Source organism: Lemur catta, chromosome 6, assembly GCF_020740605.2.
Source record: "Lemur catta isolate mLemCat1 chromosome 6, mLemCat1.pri, whole genome shotgun sequence".
Taxonomy (NCBI): Eukaryota; Metazoa; Chordata; class Mammalia; order Primates; family Lemuridae; genus Lemur; species Lemur catta.
Window position 1 is genome coordinate 68,762,764 of NC_059133.1, and position 20,346 is coordinate 68,783,109.

The window sequence follows — 20,346 nt, forward strand, 5'->3', positions numbered from 1 at the left end:
AGGCTGATGCCATGGCACTCACTCTAGCCTGGGCAACAGAGCGAGACTCTGTCTCAAAAAAAAAAAAAAAAGAAAGAAAGAAACGAAAATGTTCTAAAATTGATTGTGGTGATGGCTGCACGATTTTGTGAATATACTGAAAACCACCAAATTGAACACTTTAAACGGGTGAATTCTATGGTATATAAATTATACAGGCATGGCCTGTTTTATTGTGCTTTGCTTTATTGTACTTCACAGACATTGCGCTTTTTACAAATTGAAGGTTTGTGGTAACCCTGTGTCAAGCAAGTCTATCAGCGCCATTTCCAACAGCATGTGCTCATGTTGTGTCTCTGTGTCCCATGTTGGGAATTCTCTCAATATTTTAAACTTTTTCATTATTATTGTGTCCATTATGGTGGTATGTAATCAGTGATCTTTGATGTAATTACTGTAATTGTTTTGGGGCACCATGAACTGCACCCATATAAGATGGCAAACTTAAATGATAAATGTGTGTGTTCTGACCACTCCACCTACCAACCAGTTCCCTGTTTCTCTTCCTCTCTTTGGGCCTCCCTATTCCCTGAGACACAATATTGAAATTAGGTCAGTTAATAACCCTACAATGGCCTCTAAGTGTTCAAGTGAAAGAAAGAGTTGTACATCTTTCACTTTAAATTAAAAGCTAGAAATTATTAAGCTTAGTCACTTAGAAATGATTAAGGCATGTCAAAGGCCAAGACAGACTGAAAGCTAGGTCTCTTGTGCCAAATGATTAACCAAGTTGTTATTGCAAAGGAAAAGTTCTTGGAGGAAATTAAAAAAATGCTACTCCAGCAAACACATGAATGATAAAAAAGTGAAACAGCCTTCTTGATGATATGGAGAAAGTTTTAGTGGTATGGATAGAAAACCAAACCAGCCATAACATTCCCTTAAGCCAAAGCCAAAACCAGAGCAAGGCCCTAACTCTCTTCAATGCTATGAAAGTTGAGAGAGGGGAGGAAGCTGCAGAAAAGAAGTCTGAAGCTAGCAGAGATTGGTTCATGAGGAAAGAAGCCATCTCCATAACATAAAAGTGCAAGGTGAAGCAGCAAGTGCTGACATAGAAGTTTAAGCAAGTGATCCAAAAGATCTAGCTAAGATCATTGATCAAGGTGGCTTTGCTAAACAATAGATTTTCAATGTAGAAAAAACAGCCTTCTGTTGGAAGAAGATTCCATCTAGGACTTTCATAGTTATAGAGGAGAAGTCAATGGCTGGCTTAAAAGCTTCAAATGGCAGGCTGACTCTCGTGTTAGGGGCTAATGCAGCTGGTGAATTTAAGCTGAAGCCAGTGCTCATTTACCATTCTGAAAATCTTAGGGCCCTTAAGAATTACGCTAAATCTACTCTGCCTGTGCTCTATAAATGGAACAACAAAGCCTAATGACAGCCCATCTGTTTATAGCATGATTTAGTGACAATTTTGAGCCCACTGTTGAGACCTTCTGCTCAGGACAAAGGTTTTCTTTCAGAATTTACTGCTCATGGACAATGCTTCTGGTCACCCAAGAGCTCTGATGGAAATGTGCAAGGAGATGAGTGCTGTTTTCATGCCTGCTAACACAACATCCATTCTGCAGCCCATGGATCAAATAGATATGTAGACTTTTAAGTCTTCTTAAGAAATACATTTCATAAGGCTATAGCTGCCATGAATAGTGAGTCCTCTGATGAATCTGAATAAAGTCAACTGAAAATCTTCTAGAAAGTATTTACCATTTTAGATGCCATTAAGAACATTTGTGATGCATGGGAGAAGGTCAAAATATTGGTATAAACAAGAGTTTGAAAGAAATTGATTCTAATCCTCCCAGATGACTTCAAGGGATTCAAGAATTCAGTGGAGGTAGTAAGTGCAGATGTGGTGGAAATAGAGAACTGGAAGTGGAACTTGAAGATGGGACTGAATTGCTGCAATCTCATGATCAAACTTGAATGGATGAGGGGTTGCTTCTTATGGATGAACAAAGAAAGTGGTTTCTTGAGATGGAATCTACTCCTGGTGAAGATGCTATGAATATTATTGAAATGACAACAAAGGATTTAGAACATTATATAAACCTAGTTGATAAAGCTGTGGCAGAGTTTGAGAGGATTTGTTAGAGTAGGATACTAGGAGACAGGGCTGAGCCCAGATGCGGGGGCTTGCCGAGTGCGTGCAGGTGTTAAGGTCTAACTAAGAGGGGTTGATAACCACAGACAATAACACCTTCAACTGGCTTGTTGGCTATCTAGGTCACCTTACACAAACTTTGGCTAATTACATATCATTGCATACAATTACACGCAATTACAGGATTGTTCTAAAACAACCATATAAAGAATGAAAATGGGAGGGAACCGAATTCTAGGAATTACTACTTAAATTCTTATTAAAGACCAACTCCTTAGCCTTGAATATTCCTTGTTTCAATTAGTAAGACTTCATAAGACCCCTTCAAAAACCCCTTCCTTTCAGGGCAGCTGCTCTTTTTGATCCTGCCTGCGCTCACATGCACTCTTTCTCTCCTCCCCCTCTCCTCTCTCTCTCTCTCTCTCTCTCTCTCTCTCTCTCTCTCTCTCTCTCACACACACACACACACACACACACACAGGCACTTACACCTTCAATCTTTCAATTAAAAAAAGCTTCTTGCTTTGGTTTATGTGGTGCATCCTGAAATTTTTTTCTTCCACAATCATCAAGAACACGAAAGAACCTCTGCTCGGAGGATGATAACAGATTGACTCTAATTTTGAAAGAAGTTCTACTGAGGATAAAATACTTTCAAACAGCATGGCATGCCACAGAGAAATCTTTTGTGAAAGGAAGACTCAATTGATATAGCAAACTTTATTGTTGTCTTATTTTAAGAAATGGCCACAAACACTCCAACCTTCAGCAACCACCACCCTGATCGGTTAGCAGCCATCAACATTGAAGCAATACCCTCTACCAGCAAAAAAATGACAATTTGCTGAAGGCTCAGATGCTATTTAGCATTTTTTACCAATGAAGTATTTTTTAATTAAGGTATATACACTTTTTTAGACATAATGCTATTGCACACTTAATACACTATAGTATGATGTAAACATAACTTATTAATCTATGCACTGGAAACCAAAAAGTTTGTGTGTGACTCACTTTATTGCAGTATCCACTTTATTGCAGTGGTCTGGAACCAAACCCAAAATATCTGTGAGGGATAACTGTATCTCAATAAAGATGTTATTTTTAAAAAGGCAACCATTGAAACCTTCAAGTCATTACTTCTAGACTAACAAAAACGTGTTATTATTATACTGTGTATCATGGATAGTTTACAAGTATGAATTAGTCTTATAATAAAATTTTTTTTTCTTGAGACAAACAGTCTTGCCCTGATGCTTGGGCTAGAGTACAGTGGCATTATCATAGCTCACTGCAACCTCAAACTCCTGAGCTCAAGCGATCCTCTTGCCTCAGCCTCCTGAGTAGCTGGGACTACAAGCACACGCCACTGCAACTGGCTAATTTTTCTATTTTTAGTAGAGATGGGCTCTCTCTCTTGCTCAGGCTGGTCTCAAACTCCTGACCTCAAGCGATCTTCCCATCTTGATCTCCCAGAGTGCTAGGATTACAGGCGTGAGCTACCGTGCCCCACCTAAAATATTTTTAAATTATATATTGGTAGAATCCCTCACTAGTTGTTAATTTTAATTAGATAAGACTCAGACTCGTTAAAATAAAAAATCTAGCAAAGTCTCAGATTTCCCTCCCTGGAGCCCCCTCCCATTATGTACAAAAGAAAAGAGAAACAAATGATCCTCTGATTTGCGAAGAAACTTCATAAGAATTTATCCTATTTACACATGCAGAAATGTCAATTACAGTTTTATTAACAGGACAACAAATTATCAAGTAAAGCAACCAATCAGAATTACAAGCTGTATGGAAGGAGTTCACTCAGCACATTTGCTTGTTTTCAGGAGTACCTGGAGTCATCCTACCAACCCTTGGCCAAACTCTGGGAGCTAAGCCCTTGGCAGTAACGCAGTAACTAGTTAATGAGGTTGTTTTGTGCTCCTGAGTCATGATGTGTCAGGTTGTCAGTATTGCTTAACATAAATATTAAGGTTTATCAGAGCATCTGCCTCCTGGATTGAGGTCTGCACCATGGTGGTCACATAGGAGAAATGTGCCTATGTGACCAGATTCCTGTAAGAACTCCAGGGCCTGAGACCTAAGCAGGCTTACCCGGGCAGAGCCATCTCATACATGTTTCTGTAATTTGCAACTAGACAGAAAGCACTTTAGTGTGACCTACATGGAGGGAGGACCTGGAAGTCTGCATCTAATCTTTCTAGTCTTCACTTTGCCATACTATTTTTCTACTGATCCTATGTCATATCGTTTGCAGTAATAAAACTTAAGCCATGAGTATAGCCTGTTACTAAGTCAAGTCTCCAAACTAGTGTATTCTCAGGACCCCTAAAGCACAGCATTTCTCTAGAGATTGTTTTCAAGGACAGAGCAACTAAGTTCTAAGTCTTAGTAGTTTTATAAGACTCTTTTCAAACAAACAGATTTATAATAACATGAAACAGAACATATTGAAAACAGTTATGAACAGTCTCCATATTGTGTAGAAGAAAAGAAAGATTGATGTTTGTGAATAGCCACCATGTAACATTTTACAAAATCAGATATTTTGAACAAGTTTTATATCTCAGAAAGATATCTTCCCCTCTGTGCTACAGAGGAGAAGAATATATCCTTTCTCTCTTTCCAAGACTTCTTTTGTTAATTACAGAGGCTTACATTGATAAGACAAGCTCTGGATTTTCATTAGTTAGCATTAAAAGCAAAATGCAGGCCTGAGGGAAAAATGCAAGCTCCCCACCACATAACAGAAACACTGTGCTGTGGGGGCCTGGAGTGCTCAGCAAAATTGTTACAAAGTAGATTAAGCAAATACCAAGGTAAATACTGGGCCCAGGAAAAGTCCCCAGCGCTTTCTTGCCCTGAAACAGCGGGCTCAGACTGCCCTGACTGCTTTAAAACTGCTTTGGCTGTCCTATAGTGCCCTAATTTAGCTAATTGTAATACTAAAATCCCCACCTAGTGGAAAATTGTAACATCATTAACATAACATGAGCTGTATGATGAGGTATTGCACATGCTTGGTTTGTTTCATGGTAAAGAAGCAGTGATACAATGTAAAAGCTCTGCATCATTCATCAGAAGGGGATTTAAGGCACTACCACAGGGTGGGCAGATGCAGATTTTACATGCAAGAAAGCTCCTATGGAAGAAATCCCTGTGCCTCCCAGGAGCAAAGACCCTTATAAGCAACCTCTAATAAACTAGTCTAATTCATCAAGCTGGTTGTCTGAGTCATTCTTTGATCTCTGATCCATCTCAGTTTGGGGGAAGTTTTTCTATACTGTCCTGGAATTTTCCCGAAACAGGTCTGTGAAGATCAATTTTACTGGCATAAATGCAGTAAAGAATGAATAAGGTCTAATAACAGTGACATATGGAACATATAGCATTACTTTTCCACAGTGTACTATCACATATTTATAAACATGAAAATAAAGGAAATATCATTAGGGCATCATGCTGCACAAATTTATGGCAATATGCATAAAAATACCCTAAAAGCTGCTTTATTTATTTATTTTTTTTTTACTCAATTTTATGTTCATGTATGTTTTTCTGTAAGGTCAAACTTTACTTTGCTGTAACAGGAGATAATAGACTTCGAGGTTAAATATAATAAATTGGGATGTGACCAAGGACTTTAAACTTAAGTTGATCTATGTACATTTACAGCAAGAGGGCGAAAATTTGAGGTTGTTCATCAGAGTACACAGTTATCTCAAGTCTCTCTGAAATACAAATCATTTACTTTTCACAAAAAGGCCTTCTTTTTTGTGTAAACACAAATACACACCAATAAATTAAATTCAGTGGTAGATAAAATAAGACCCCTTTGCTATTTTATTCGGCCATAAGTATAATATAAAAATACACCTACTCTGAAGACACAATAATCTCTTGTAAATATACCAGGTAAGTATCTGGAAACTTGTTACACAGAACAGAGCAATAGTTCCCTAACTCTGCCAAAGTAAAACAAAACAAAAACTGGTGAAACAATTGTTTCTAATGTGAGCCAGGAAATTGTTTCACAGATCAAGAATGAGGAAGATTGTTTTTCCTCAAGTTCAAGTTCTTGCCGCTCATTGTCTTCAGGAGTTCTTATTAATTATTGAGGTCATATGTTTTGTTACCAGGTCAACTAGCTTACTCTTGCAGTGCTGATCCTGGGATAAAAGTTTTTCCCTGAAAGTCTATTTCCAACAGCCAGAGGGTACATCTCTAAGGCATACCTCTGAGTGTGACACAAAACCTCAAAGGGATTTTTTGTTAATGATAAACTTGACTACTAAACAAAAAGTTACGATAACATAAGTCACCATTAACAAAATCAAAAGACAAATGGCAAACACCTATGAAATAAGAATATCTAAAACACTCAAGATTTGTTAAGGTGATTGGAATGTAATACCTGGGAGAAAGGACTAGAAGGTAATTGAACTAAATAGATCAATTGGGTTCTAAACCTAAAATATTGATTTTATACTGTCCAAAGAAATTTTGCAATCAAAACAAAGGTCAGAAGAGACAAATAAAAGATAGCCAGAGAGCAAGATTTTGACACTGATTACATAACACTATTTACAGACATGTACTATGGTGGACACAAATACTGTGCTTGTTCCATAGTTACACACTATTGTAGGATAAGAATGCTTTACTTTATTTTGGCTTGGATAAAGTATTTCTTCAAACTACACACTTCCTGTTACTCTAATTTATTCTCCCTTAAGTAAGCTGATTATATAAATGCCTCCCAATTACCTAAACAGAGGACATGAAAAAATGCATAATTTTCACTCTCAATTTTTCTAATAGATATCTTGGTTTATATAGCTTCTTGTAAGTTTGGTTATTATGAATCATTTGGTTATCATGGTGTACATGGAATCTGATCAATTCTGCATCCACTGACAATTTTATTTTATTTTATAAAAGTGGGCCCCCAACGAGTGGAGCCAGGGAGTGGGTCTTAAGTATGCCACATTTCCTGCGCCCCACCTTGGGACGGGCATTCTTCGGCCCTGGGCCCAAATTAACAATTTTAAAATTTTCACATCTGAGAACTGGGAAACAGATTGTAAGCTGATGGCTCTAATTAACAATTTCACATTATGAGCCCTTACCCAAGCAGCCAACTGATCTCAGATATGTCTGTGTCAGTTAGCCTTTGCTGTATAGCAAATCACCCTCAAAATTAGTAGCCTATAATAGCATCCATTTATTGCTAATAATTCTTTTTTTTTTTTTTTGAGACAGAGTCTCTCTCTCTTGCCCGGCTAGAGTGCCATGGCATCAGCTTGGCTCACAGAAACCTCAAACTTCTAGGCTCAGGTGATCAGTGATCCTCCTGCCTCAGCCTCCCAAGCAGCTGGGACTACAGGCCTGCGCCACCACGCACAGCTAATTTTTTCTATTTTTTGTAGAGATGGTGTTTCGCTATTGCCCAGGCTGATCTCAAGCTCCTGGGCTCAAGTGCTCCTCCTGCTTCAGCCTTCCAGAGTGCTAGGATTACAGGCACGAGCCACCGCGCCCGGCCAGAGGGCACTTTAGATGGCAAGGACGGAGAAAGCTTTTTGAGGAAGTGACACGTGACTGAAACTTGAACACTGAAAAAAAGGCCAAACACATGAAAGGAGGGAGAAGAATGTTAAAAACTTTGAAACAACAAAAGCAGATGCCCTGAGACAATGAAGAACCAGTACTGAAGGAAGAACCTAGAGGGAGCCAAAGAGAGAGTGTGTGAAACCAAATTGGAGAGGAGGGCAAAGGCCAGATTATACAGCCCCGGAGTCCTTGGTGAGAACTTTGGAATTTATTTGAAATACACTGAAATTCTATTGCATGATTTTACTGAAGGGAGTGACATTACATTTACATTTTGAAAAGATTATTGTGGGTGCAGTGCAATGAATGCAATAGAAAAAAAACAAGATTGAAAGCAGAAGGCATGGTGGCTCATGCCTGTAATCCTAGCACTCTGGAAGGCCAAGGAGGGAGGATCGCTTGAGGCCAGGAGTTCGAGACCAGTCTGACCAAGAGTGAGACACCGTCTCTACCAAAAAAAAAAAAAAAAAAGCAGAAACGGAGTTAAAGGACTTTTGCACTAACCCTAGTGAGATACTATGAGGTCACTAAAATGAGGGTGGCAACTGTATAGATGAAGGAAAATAAACAGATTAGAGAGATATTTAAAAGTTACAATTGATGGGATTTGGTGATGAATTAGACATGAATATTTAAAGAGGAAGATAATCCCCAGGCTCCTGAAAGGAGAAATTGGGTGAACGTTGGTGCCGTTCACTGGGATAGCCAAGTGGAAATGTTAGGTGCACAGTTGACAATAGGGGCTCAGAGGAAATTTGACAAATGGGGGACATAGTTGTCCACAGATGGTAAGTGAAGCGGCGAATGTGGCTAATGATGCCTAAGAAGAGAGCAGGAAGAGAGAAGAGAAGCCAGCCTAAGTCTCAATCTTGAGAGACTGAGACACGTACAGCTGGTTGTAGGGGATAAACCTACACAGGAGATGAAGAAGAAATGAGCAGAGATGTGGGCAGAAACCAGGAGAGCATAAACGCTGCTGAGAGATAAAAGAGATGGGGATTGAAAAACAGCCGCTGCATGTGGAGACAAGGAGGCCATTGATGGCCCTGGTAAGAGCCCTTGCGGGGGAGAGGACTGTAAGGCTGGTGGCAGGCATTGTTCTTGGCAGGTTCATGGGCTTCTTCTTTTTCCATCAGGCAGGGGAGGGGTGCCCGCCACCAGCCTTACAAGGACAAAGGCAGATTGCAGCGGCAGAGGAATAAGTGCAAGGGAACAGGGAGTGTGGGAGACTGTGAGAAATGTAGATATAAAAGGGAGGAGAGAGAGGCCACAGAGTAATCTCTCAATAAATAATGGTTTTTGTTATTAATATTTTACAGTCATTTAAAAAACATTTTGCAGCATTAATTTTCTTTCCCACATCACCAACCATGGATTGGTCATGCGTAAGAGTGGCTAAGTCTCATATCTCCTCAGGAAAACATAGCACTAGTGAGTGACAGTGGCGTCCTAAGGAGAACTTCTATCTTTGGTCACAGCATTAGGAGTTCACGGTTTGACATGTCACCATTTAATAGATTGTTCAGGTCTTAAAAATTTTCACTTAGCTATCAAACTTATTTGCTTAATCTGCATTAATTTTTAATGCTAATTTTATTTTTTTAAAATATGCAATACGTCCAAAGGGTTCAAAATTCAAAAAGGAACAAAAGGTACAGTGAAGGTTTACTTGTTCCTCAACCCCTGGTTTCTGTCCTAGGCAACCAATGTGGTGAGTTTAGTGACCTCATTCTTTTTAACAGCAACATGAGTATCCATCATATGCACTACTGTGCTTTATTTAACCAGTATCCCAGTGATGGATGTTCAGCTTGTTAACAGTCTTTTCCTATTATGAACAATGAAGCAATGGATAATTTTGTAGGTGTCATTTTTTACATCTGTGAGTGTCTTAGGTCTGTTTCCCTGCAAGCATAGACTGGTGGAGATTCCTGGGCAAGTAATTTATTAGGAGAGCACTCTAAGGACACACCAAAGAGAGTGAGAGAAGCAGGACAGGAAAGGGAAGGAAGTAAAGCAAGAATGTGGTTCCAGGTGGAGTCTAGATTCAGCCTGTTCCTACAGGGAGCTCTGGAGCATAAACTGCAAACAGAATCCGTCTGCTCTTAGGCAAGGGACCAGAACATTTGTACTCCCACAGAGTCACTGGCCATAGTAGTACATAATTCCCATGAACTTCAGTTTCAGGTGGGCTCTACTCATCTAAGGCCACTCCTCAGGCTTGTAGGTGCAAACATTACCAGCAGCACCCACAGCTGCTGGGGGGATGGGCATACCAAAATGGTAGCTGGGATCCCCAGAGATCTAGGTGGGGCACCAAAGTTTCTGCCACAGTGAGTATCACCATAGGATACATTCCTAGAAGTAAAATTGCTGGATGGAGCTAACATTGTTAGTCACCTGCTCAACTGATAAGGAAAACCCCCATCTATTACTTGGCACAGCAGCCACCTGAGATCCCCACCCCTCACGGAAGACCCTCATCAGCATAATACTAACCTAACACCTGGCCTATCAACTAATCTATTACCTGGCACATATGCATAACACTAAGACTATTACCTGGCCCATCAACTGATCTATTAACCTGGTGCATCAGCATAACACTAAACCTATTACCTGGTGCATCAACATAATACTAACCTATTACCTGACACATCAACTAGCCTATTACCCGGCAGGCATTAGTCACCTGAGACCCCACCCCTTGGACCACCTCAACTTAATAAAAGTGGGAAAAATTGGGTAAACGGGGCTCAGAATTTGATGGTGAGACCCCTCTGAGCCTGCTGGTGAGTAAACCTTGATTCTCCGACTCTCCATGTGCCGCTTGGTTTGTCTTAGGGACCACTTGCTGTAACAAGACAATATTCCTCCTCCCTGCTAACCACACACACACACACACACACACACACACACACACACACACACACACACACACACACACACACACACACATCCTTCTTCCCAGTAGAACCCTGATTTTATTTGAAGTAGTCATGTATCCAGTTTGAAAACTTACTTTTCCGTCTTTTTTTCACCTGGGCTGCCCATGTGATGCTGTTCTGAGAAATAAGATGGAGGCAGTGGTCTCTGAGGTTAGTGACCCCTTCTAAATAAAAAGACAAATCTTTTTCCGCCCCCTTCACCCTTCACTTTATATTCCTCTTTCTTCCAGGAATATAAATGTGAATCTGCAGGTGCAGCAGCCATCCTGTGCCCATGAACCAGAGGCAGGAAAATAAATGCACTGAAATGGGGGAATTCAACATAAATCTGTATTAAAGTGTAGTGTGGTATTTTCTCTTTCCCAGATCTCATTGCATAATTATTATACAAATCTACTTTTATTTATATGGTATTTTACAAATTAACAAGTGTGTTTTCACAACCTTTTTTTTCCACTTCACTTTATTTTTTACAATACCTCCTCCTCCATGTGACAGATCTTGGTACTCTTAAAAAAAAAACACTCCTGCAATACTAAAAGCACATAATTCATTTATGACTAATTTTGACTTAGTTTGCTTTCCTCCTAACAACTAGCTGAGATGAGCCGCTCTAAAAATATGGGATTTTAACATTTGGGGAAATGATGTAAAAGTAATCTTGTAACAGAGAGTAGAGAGTATTTGAGGAAGGGGGTCCACATCCTAAAAATAGAAATGATAGCATAGAGTTTCATAAGGACACCAGAAGTCAAAGAAAGGATGCACTAAGTGGGAGGGAAAGAGGACAGAAAGGATGTCCACATGTTACCAAAGATAAATTCTGACATTTTGCACTGCGGCTTGTGGGAAAATACATTTTCCCCATATTTCTCAGTGTTCCTGCAAAAAACTCCAGCCTCCTGAGCCACAGATATTGATCAACTATGAAGATGAGAGCACTTGCTTTTATTTCCCCCCAAAATATTTGCTCTTTACAGCCGTCATCTTGGAGCCATTTGCTTCCACTTAGAGGACAATAAACATCTCCTATCTCACCTGGAGTTAAAGCCTTTCATTCCAGGACAGGGGTCTTCCCCTCCCTGCAGAGACACCGGAAAGGATTTAAAGACCCATCTCCCTTCATTTACATGTCAAAGGGGGAGAACACCCTCAAAGAGGCTGGTTTTATCTTCCCAGTAGAGACAGGTATTTAGATTCCAAAAGGTAAGAATCCAAGATCTTTCCCCTTCTGTTCCTGAGGAAATTTTGTTTGCCTCAGGGAGCAAAGACTTTTCTTTCTCCTTTGAGGCAGGAAGAGGGCAATGTCAGCTTGGGGCTCTCTGAATTCCTGCTTATGCAACCTCTCTACCTGGATACCAGCAAGGCATCTTAAACTCAGCTTAAATAAAAACAAACTCCTGATTTTCTTCCCAAGCCTATTTCTTCTATAGCATTCCCCATCTCAGTGAAGAAAATCTTTTCTTTTACATGCTTAGGGTAAAAATCTTGGCATCATCTTCGATTTCTGTCTTTCTCTCATACTCTACATGAATCATTTAAGAAATCTTACTGACTTTAAATTCAAAACATGACATATTCATACTATGGCCACTTCCTACCAATGCACTGCTACCACTGTGGTTTAAACATTATCATTTCTTGCCCAGATTATTTCAATAACTTCCTAACTAATCTCTCTACTTCTCTGTGTCTAGTCTTCATACCATATCTGAGTGATCCTATGAAAATGAAAGTGAGATCAGGTCACTTTGGCTCAAAACCTCTAATGACTTCCTGTCTCACTCATGATTTTACACCCACATCCATCCTTGGCCTCCCAGACCTCCTATCCTTATGTTCTTCCCTTTGGCCCCTCAGCTCCAGCCACACTGGCTTCCTTTCTGCTCCCTGAACATAAGCGTGCTTCTACCCCAGGGCCTTTGCACTTACTCTTCCCTCTGCTTGCAACACTTTTTCATCACATATCCACGTGGCTTGCTTTCCCATTTCCTCAGGTCTCTATTCAGATGTCACCTTGATGGTGATGCTTCCCCTGACCTCCCTATATAAAATAGTTTTCCATACCCCTGCCCCCGAAATACCTATTCCCCCTTACCTATCACCATAGCACCTATCACCATTGTATAACAGATACACTATCTATTTATTGTAATGTTTTGTATTCCCCAGTTAAATGTAAACTCCCTCACAGTAAAAACTTAGTTTTGTTTACTACTGTAGCCCTAAGACTCAGATCAATTCCTGTCATACACTGGGTGCTCAAAAAAAAAAGTTGTTAAATATATGAATAAATGAATCATAATAATATGAAGGAAACCCACATAAGATTCACACAGAATTATAAACGATAACTGTATTGGGTTAAAAGCCTTGGAGAATAAAGAACAAGGTCATGTAGATGTGAGTATGTGGAGGTTTTTAGTTCTGTGGAAAAATTGCCCTGGTCGGCAAATAAAGAAGGAGGTTGAATACTTGGCTCTCAGACATGAGGTAAAGAGAATGAAAACCATATTGTGTTTCAGACTCAAGACTCTTACAACCACCCCATGAGCTAAGTGTCAATGCTCCCAGTTTACAATAAAGAGATTGAGGCTCAAGGAGGTTAAGGTGACTTGCTCAAAGCTATTCTGTTATGACCTAAACCTATAGTGACCATATGTCCCGGTGTGTCCAGGATGGCCCTTGTTTATCCTATTGTCCTAGTGCCATTATTAAAAGCACCCATCACTCTCCAAAGTCTCCTCATTGGACAATAAATTACGTGGTCATTCTGCCAAAACCTACCTCTTTTGTTCACTCAAGTCTAATCTTTTATTTCATTATTGCTTTGTTTCCTCCACTTACAGCAGATTTGGGATGGCTGTAAGAGCTGAAAGGGCTGGCTTCAGACTGCGGAATCACATCTGTGAGAAGAGAGCATTTCAAATAGCAAACAGTTCAACCAGTGACTTGTAAAGTTGAAAATTACCGATGGAGTATAGTTATGACATCAGAGTCTGGATCCCAGCTCTACTACTTCCTAGCTGTGTGGCTTTAGGGAAATGAAGGTGGAAAAAAATCAACCAGAGTACCATTAGCATAGCCTTCATTCAGAAGCGTCTGGGCCTGAGAAGCCTCCCACTGAAGCTAAAAACAGCCTACCCTGGCAAAGGAGGGGGCACGAATTTTATTGAACTTTAGCTAGGGTGGGGAAGGGGGCCGTCAACCAAAATTCAGCTAGTTTTGAGAAGAGTGGGTTCAAAAAATTTTTTGAAAGAGGGAGGAATTTGTTGTTGGAGATTAGCAGCCACTGCAATTTGGATTTCTGGGATCGGATGAGAGGAGCAGCCAGGGACTAAGACCCTGTGTGGGAAGAGGTGGAAGGAACAACTGCAGGAAGTACACATGCAGGAGAAAATGTTCCACCTGGAAAACTCGCAGGACTGCAGGGCCTCTTAGGTTAATTAATGTCTCCAAGCCTCATTTTTCTCGTCTGTAAAATGAGGATGATAATCGTTTAGGAGGTGGTTCTGAGGATTGAAAGGACTCAGTCCATAAGTGTTCAATACGTGATAGCTATTATTCTTTCTTTGAGTGTCTTTCCCCACCCGATGCCCCTAGTGTAGTAGCTAAGGGTATGGGTTTTATTTACATGTTACATAAGTCTGAGAAAATATCAATTGTTTACAATAAAGGATGAAAACTCCAAAGGCACCTGGGTGAGGCGGAGGGTCTGCACACAGATTATGGAGGAAGGGAACCTCCAAAGCCATAGCTGGGCTTTACACACCTGACAGACCGGAACAAACAGTGTGGTGATTTATGGTAGCTTGAAGGTGCTTTATTTGTTACAAATTACCAGAGATTTTACTGTGTTTACCCTGATGAAAAAACAAAATTCTTCTTTTGCCTTTTTGAAAATAAGGTAGCTTTATTCAGATGCCAAAAGTATTAATGATCAGTCCACCGGCTTTTCTTTAGCTCTAAGACTAAAAGAATAGTGATTAATTCCCATCTACCATTTAGTAGTTTTCATTTCCAAAATTCACAAAATTGTCATTATTTTCTTGCCAGCAACTGTTCAAATCCTGTCTAGAACCAAAGGCTCTGGTAATACTGACAGTTTCTCTTGTGTCAACATCCTACACATTTTTACTTTCTACAACAGCAAAAAGTACTTTAGAGAGATATATGTGCTGTTATTAATCAAGGCCCGAACAGGCTGGCCACTTTTTCACGTGCTACTGACAAAGAAATAAGCCCCTTCTAAAGTCAACAGAACTTCACTGCATATTTCTAAAAGTTAAAAACTCTCCTAACAAAAGAAATACTTTGTGGTTTACTCCACGGAACAAATATCATATAGAAATGTAACGGGTTTATAAAGTTGGATTACTGTTTCTAAACTTAAGGTTTATACCTTTTGGCATGAAGCCAAATGGTTCTTCTCCATCCCATGAGTATACAAATATTCAGTTGCCTTTTTTCTTTCGTGTTTATTGTTTTATTACAAGTGATTCAACATGTCATTTTGTTCCTCTATATTTCTGTATTTTAAATTGGACAAGTGTGACTTTTACAATAAGAAAAAAAGATAATTACTGAAAATAAATAAGAAAAATACATATCCATGTAGAATTTGCATAGTGTCAAATACATGATAAAGTAGACTTGACTTCGGAGAAAAAAGGATGAAAACGAAGGTGTCTGAAGACTGCTTCCTGAAGGAGGTGGAATTGGAATGGGCCTTGAAGAATGGAAGGCAAGTCGGTTAAGAGGAGAGGAAGAGAAGCAGGCAGATCAGGGGAGTAGAAATACAACAGAGGATTGTAAAGGTTATGTTGGGGAATAAGACAGTTTGTCTCAAGTGTAATATTTATGTATAAGAGAAGACTTCGGAGATGTGGGGTCTACATAGTAAAGAGCTTGGAATTAGGATTTAAGGCATTTTACACTTTATTTTGCAAAACTCAGAGACAAATCTGAGAACTGACTAGACAAGGAGACAAGGTACTGCAGAGCTGACACACCCAGTGAAAAACGTAAGGAGTATTTAAAGTATAAAAATCACAAGGTCAGGAAATAGCTCAGATTGTAATATATTAGTCAACAATTCTGATTAGATAACTTTTGGGTTGGTTTTGATCAAAAGAAAACCATAATGTTTCTGTCTTTTGAGTGAAAAGTTTATGGTTTATCTTGGAATTCAAGGCTTTTCAAATATTTGTTTTTCATGGCTTATCTTAGATTGCAAAGCTTTTATTAATAGGAATGTCAGGCTTTTCCAGGCAATGGGACAGGATGGGCTTGATTAGTCACTGTGGTGGGCAGAGTTAGACAAGTTATCAGTTTTATGATATTTTACAGACTAGAGTATAAAACTTCAAACGCCTATGGGCTTCAGTTGGGCCACCAGGTAGGGTTGTGCACTGCACAACTCTTTTTTTTTTTCTTTCAAATACTGTCTTTGCTGCAGACACGACTATAGATGTTATGTGCACAGTGCCCCCTGGAGTTATAAAATGCAAAATCTACTCTGTCATACTTAGAAGTCAGGCAGGTAACACAAATCAGTGAAGCATAGGGCCCATTTAAAGGATTCCAACTAATTAAAAACTAATGTTCCGTACACTGTGGAGTTGTAATAAAACGAATCTGCAGACTTTGCTTAGCTTTGGAGCTCCAGTTTGGGATCTCTCCTATAGAATATAGAGGCAGTCAATATTTTTGAGCAGGGTAATGATGCAAAGAGGTATGTAAAATATACTACTATAGAGAAAAGAGACTAAAAAAAAAATAGACAAGTCAGAAAAGTACTTCAATAATCCAGGGTTGAAGAAACAGGGGACTGGCCCAAGGCTATAGGAACAGGCATAGAAAGGAAAAAATTAATAGGACTTAGTGATGGGATGCAGATTTGATTCCCCATAAGGAAAAGAGAAAGAGACCAGAGTGATGCAAGGTTTTGAACGTGGGTCCTTAGAAAAATATCTGAAATAAAAATATTTACCTTGGAAACACCAAATTCAGACCTTTTTTAAAAAAGATCTTTTTAGACTATGATAGTAAAAATCATGTTTTGAAAGATTGTATAATGCTATGATATTGCTCATAATAAAAAGTGGAAAAAAGATAAAATTGGAACTGTGCAATAATATTAAGAGCAATTATGTATGAGAGCAATATGATTACAAGTTATAATAATTTTCTTTTTTATGCTTGTACTGAGTTTCCAAAATTTATACAATGTGTTATATTTATAAACAGAAAAAATACTTTTAAAGATCCCAGAGACTTGCCTTTTACATAATCCATAAATTCAATCTTCATTATTTTGTTTTTGTGGCAACCATTTGCAGCAGTAAGTGCTAATAGGCTTGGCTTTTTGGTGTTGGAAAAATTGGGCTTTTTCTAGGGTGCTAGATAAAAGTCTTTGTAATCTCAAGGAGATAAAGATTTAATGTTTTCCAGTCATATAGGTTCGTTTTAGGCATTATATTCTGATTCAAAAACTAATTTCAATTGTGTTAATGATTTTTAGAAAAGACATAGTTTTTTGTTTGTTTGTTTTGTATTTTAAAGTTAGCTATTAGCCCTTCCCAAGTTGTGTTCACTCATCCCTTAAAGCCTATCTGAAGTTTTGCCAAGAACAGAAAGATGCAAAACAAAAAGGAATAATAGTAATATCAACAATAAAAATAGCCAGTTTATAGGACTTTAAAGTTCAAAAAAAATGGCTTCACATATATTTAATGCAAGACTCACTTGACTTTTAAGAAAAAAAACCAGGATGTAATAATTATAGCAGGTATATTACTTTCAGCTCTATTTTGTGGAGGAGATATTGATACTCACAAAGGTAAAGCCTTTTGCTCAGGATCACAGAGTTATCAAATTTTAAACCCAGAATTCAAAGCAACGTCTTCCAAGTACTATAATTTTTCTAACAGATTATGAATTGAAAACCATGCAAATTGTGCTTTGCCCACTGGTCTAGACTTTCTCACTATGCTCACAGCTGGGCCTGTTCATCTCATCCCCCCTTTGTGCAGCCCCAGGACCTGGTCAAGCTCCGGGCTCTTGCTGTGGTCCAGCCTGCTCCAACACCCAGCACAACCCAAAATACAACCAAGGAGAACAGAAAGTGGCTAAAAACTCTACTTACTTTAAGGCATATTTGGTATTTTAAACTTTGCCCCATGGTTTGTACTTAAGTCCTTCCTCAAAAGACTACAAGAGTGAAGGTCTGAGATAAATAATGGACATGACTGAAAATTTTGCAAGTTTGCTGCCATAAGTTCACCTCTACTAGCAGAATAATTTTTTACTTATCATGAATGGTTAAACTCTTGGATAACCAGAAGCAGAACTTCAAGAATCAGCTTCAGTTCCACATGGTTTTATCCCCAAAATTAGTTTTCCCTTCATACTTTTTTTTATATCATCCCATTTGGCAGTTGCACGCACTTGCCACAGAAGTCCTCATTGTTCTGTGATCGGGGGATGCATTTGTCTGCACTGATGGTCTACTGTTCGTCATCCAAACATGATTCTTATACTTTGAACACAATTTTTCTTTGATGTATTCTCACATTGTGCTTCACACTTGCTTGGGTTTTTTGTATGTATCATTTTTTTTTCTGCCAACATTATTAACTTCTCACATATACTGTTTGGGTATTTATGCTTTTATGCTAACACCCATACTTCTTTGTTCTGTAAACTCTTGTCGCTGGATAATTTGGATACACTAACAAATAGCTCATTTATCACCTCACTACTCACTTTAAAAGCAACATTGCTTTCCATAAAGTTTATACTGTCAATAAATATTTATCAAATGAATGATTAAATAGATATCACCTAAGAAAAGAGGTATTGTAGCCAACTTTGGGTGGCATGTCACAAAAAGTAATAGATTTAATTTTTAAAATATTTTTTGATGAGCAATATAAATGCTTTAAGTCTAGTTGTAATTTGGAATTTGAAATATTTTAAGACGTCAAGCCTAAGCAATAAAGGGTAAATTTGAAGAACAAGATTTTGTAAAAGTGACCCTACATGGCAGCTCCTCAGAGAAGCAGTCCATCCTCCTGCGCAAAGCCAGTCTTGGATAATTTATTATAGAGAAATAAATAATACAAGAGAAACTTATTTCTTTATAACAAATTACCCAAGACTTAGCAGCTTAAAGCAATAAACATTTATTATCTCACACAGTTTTAGATAGTGGGGAATCTGGCAGCAGCTTAGCTGAGTTGTTCTGGGTCAGGGTCTCTCACGAGGGTTACAGCCAAACTGTCAGCCGTGGCTGCCATCACCCGTAGGCTGAGCTGAGCTGAGGGATTCACTTCCAAGTTTGCTCAGCTTGGTCGTTAGCAAGAAGCCTCAGTTCCTCACCATGTGTGCTTCTCGGGGCTGCTTCTGACATGGCAGCTGGCTTCCCCCAGAGTAAATAAGTGATCAGAGAGAGAAAGAGACAGAGAGAGAATGCCACCAAGACAGAAACCACTGGATCTTGTATAATCTCATCTCAGAAAGCCACAGTATCTTTTATAACCTAATCTCAGAAACAATGTAACATCATTTCTGCCATATTCAATCAGTCCCTCAGACCATCCCTGGTACAATGTGGGAGGGGACAACACGAGGGTGTGAACACGAGGAGGAAGGATCTTGGGGGACTGGCTACAAACTTCTCTTGTATTCTTTATGGTCTTCTCCTACCCTCTTGCTCTTACAGCTTCCTCTTGACGAGCTCTAACCCCTTCTTGGTTCTGGATACTCTGAAACTATACTCTGAAGCTTCACTCCATACCATCTTGGGAAAAAAGAAAAAACAAAACCCTTTCTATACTACAGGTTCAGCTCTAGATAACACCCCATCTCCAAGGTTGCATCTCCTGAAATAGAAGTCCTCACATACCTCAACTTCCGCTTTTCCCATTTATTCTTTGGTCCATAGCAATTTGATCTGCATCCCAATGTCTCCTTTGGAACTGTGATCCCCAGGTGACTGGGATATTGCAAAGTCTTCTTGGTTGAAAATTCTAGTATTTTTCAGTCCTTGCTTAATCTCCGTAGAATTTGTTTTCTCTTTTCCCTTGGCTGTGGTGACACCATTCTTCCTGGCTTTTATCCACTGTTGATCTTCTTCCTTTCTCTCTTTATAAATATTGATATTTTTTTCACAATGCAATCCTCCTCTCTTTTTTCTTATTCTAAACACTCTTCCTTTGTAAATTTTTCTATACCGGTGCCTTTAGCTACCATTGCATGCTGATGACTGCCAAATCCAAATTCCTAGATTAGTTCACTTTCCCGAGTTCCACGCTTTTATAGCCAACTCCTTGCTTAACAGTATGAAAGTTCCACCCGTTTCCCATCTGATAGACATGTTGGCTTCATTTGAGGCGATCGATTACTTCTGGGAACTTCTGATTGGGAGTAGAAACCTTTTTTTGTTTGTTTGTTTTTTTGAGACAGAGTCTCACTCTGTTGCCCAAGTGAGTGCCCTTGCATCAGCCTAACTCACTGCAACCTCAAACTCATGGGCTCCAGCGATCCTCCTGCCTCAGCCTCCCGAATAGCTGGGACTACATGCATGTGTAACCATGCCTGGCTAATTTTTTATATTTTTAGTTGCCTGGC

At 39.2% G+C, this 20,346-nt stretch overlaps 1 long non-coding RNA gene across 2 annotated transcripts in view; it reads right to left on the bottom strand.

Moving 5' to 3' along the window:
* The window catches only part of LOC123639876, a 64,430-nt gene extending 44,446 nt beyond the window's left edge, over nucleotides 1-19,984 (bottom strand). The window contains exons 1-2 of one of the 2 annotated variants that reach the window (XR_006735828.1): nucleotides 19,622-19,984; nucleotides 13,501-13,619 (exon numbers count right to left, since the gene is read on the bottom strand). This is a non-coding gene — a long non-coding RNA (uncharacterized LOC123639876). The remainder of the gene's footprint in view (nucleotides 1-13,500; nucleotides 13,620-19,621) is intronic. The other variant, XR_006735827.1, reaches the window with a different exon arrangement.
* Between the last annotated feature and the right edge of the window lie 362 nt (nucleotides 19,985-20,346).